The following is a 2,379-nucleotide window of genomic DNA, read 5'->3' as shown; positions in this document are numbered from 1 at the left end:
ATGGACAAACACATTATTAACAAATTTATTAAAAACATTGTAAATTCTTGAGTTTCCAGACGAATTTCCATTTATGACATTAATGACATGAATTGTCTATCATTGTAGTTTTTTTCTCATGAACAGAATGGCAAAACTTTTTTTCATGTAGGTTGGCACCTACCCTAGGGGAATAATCTTATACCCATGAACCTCCAAAGTAACATTTACCTATCTCGGTGTTTTCCTGAAAAACTCAAACCGAAATATGAATAAATGAATGAATGGCAACTGATGAAGACCAGTCTGCCGCCACCTGGAGAACCCACCTTAAAACGACGTTTCAGGCACCAAATAGCCGAGGAGGCCATCCCCTCAAAATATCCTAATGGTTATGTCTTCGCTTTGTTTGCGCCACAAAAGGGCACCATTTTTAATTTTTCCCAATGAAAGGGTATCTCGATGTGGCCCGACCCAACGGCCCAAGAATTAATAGAAATTAAGGACGTGAGTTACGATACGAGCTCTTGGACTCGGCACCAATTTGCGTCCTGTAACAGCTTAACAGGACCCCACAATTACCCATTCCTATCCGCTAATGTCAACTTTATACAAATCCGACCGCTCTAAATTCATAATCATACTCTGCCCGATTTATTAAAATGGTATGGGGGGAGGGAATTCATTCTTTCCCCCAGCAAAATGAGAATTACGATATTACATATTGTATAGGCCGAGGAGATGACTCTCAAGGTGACACCGTTCGTATCTTTTGAACAACCATTATTTCTGCTTGAAATTTGCCAGAGAAAGAAAGAATTTGTTTTCTTAACGGATTATTTGACTTCCATTCATGTTTACAGTATAATGCAAATGTAAAGAATAAATTCAATTACTCAAAAAATAAAAACACGTCGATTCATATTTCTGATTTACCCATTTTTACATTAAAGTGAAAGAGATTACGTCATCGATGACGTATTCGCTATGTATAAATCTCGCAATAATTTGTAGTATTGTGAGAGGTAATTGAAAAAAAATCGAATAGGAGTGTCGAATGACATATTTCCCTATTAAAAAAAACCAAATGCATCATCACAGCCATACCAATAATCTAATCTCTTCGAATGAAAGTCGAAAATTGGGAAATCAGAAATTTGAATCGGAGTATTTCAGCATTTTCAACAAAAATTAGTTAATAAGAATTCATTACATACATTTGCACTTAAAATATCATAATTAACAGATGTGTATTTCTATATAATATTTATAGTTGAATATCTATTCTATTATAGTAGGAGCTTTGAAGAAAATCGTTTGATATTCCGAAATAACTTACCTTCGCGTGAGATTGAAAGAGTTTTTCTCAAAGTTCGATCATTCAACGTCCTCGATACGAACTACTAAATTTCCCAAAGCACTCCAATTGAAAGAAACATTGTTGCATTGTGCTTTTGTCCAGTTTCGAATAAATTGGACTGTCTGTCACATAAACAGCGAGAGACATGTAAAACGCTTATGACTTTTCAAATTTATACCGCAGCAAATGTTCAGGATACTTAAACATATCCTGAAGTATAGCAGCTACCGAATGAGATGGCTGAAAACAGATTAACTGTCATGGTGGTTATTGAAAATGTGACTTATTTTCTTCGCCAGTACTTTCGCAAAGCAGCTTAATGCGAGGCAACTCCTGAATAAGTGACTATTCGATCTTTTCAATTACGGATAGTATGCGTTATCGGTGTAATAAATTATGTACAATATTGTAAGATTTTTTTTCTCAGTCTTCCTCTAGCAATTCTTGGAATGATTTATGAAGCAATCACTGGAATATATAAGTGCCAACATTTTTGAGGTTGAATAAATAGGGAGGAGTGAGAACGCTCAGAAAATAAACTACATAATATATGAACAATTAGTTAATAAGTTTTCAGGTGACATTTTCTGAAATTGTTTCTCATTATCTTTATTTTTTCCTATTCTCAAATTAGGAACACCAGTTTCTATCTATCTTCACTGGGAAATAGTAGCCTCGATAGTTTCGAACGAATAGAAATTTGAACCCAAACTTTTCGGCAAGGTATTCATTGGAAACTGTTTTTAAACGACTTATAATTGAATCCGTTGATTGAAGAATATTAAGATTAAGCACAGCTCGTATCAGATGTATGAGCTTCTTCATGTAGCACGGCCACAGTTCTATGGTTTTTTTTTGGCCTATGAAAGTCCAAGTGGACTTTTTGAAATGATACATTGCACCATTTTCTGACAGTCATCAAAAAATTAGGTTTTGAGTACAAGCTTTGGACGCTTGCATCTGGCGGAAGATTCGTCGTTGTCTAGTTATTCTCTGATTCAACGATTGGGATGTTTTTCCGCTTTTCCTAGAGTTTTGAG

The sequence above is a fragment of the Harmonia axyridis genome, chromosome X (assembly GCF_914767665.1).
Source record: "Harmonia axyridis chromosome X, icHarAxyr1.1, whole genome shotgun sequence".
In the NCBI taxonomy this organism is placed as follows: domain Eukaryota; kingdom Metazoa; phylum Arthropoda; class Insecta; order Coleoptera; family Coccinellidae; genus Harmonia; species Harmonia axyridis.
The sequence above is the reverse complement of the archived record's forward strand: the minus strand, read 5'-3'. Positions refer to the sequence as shown.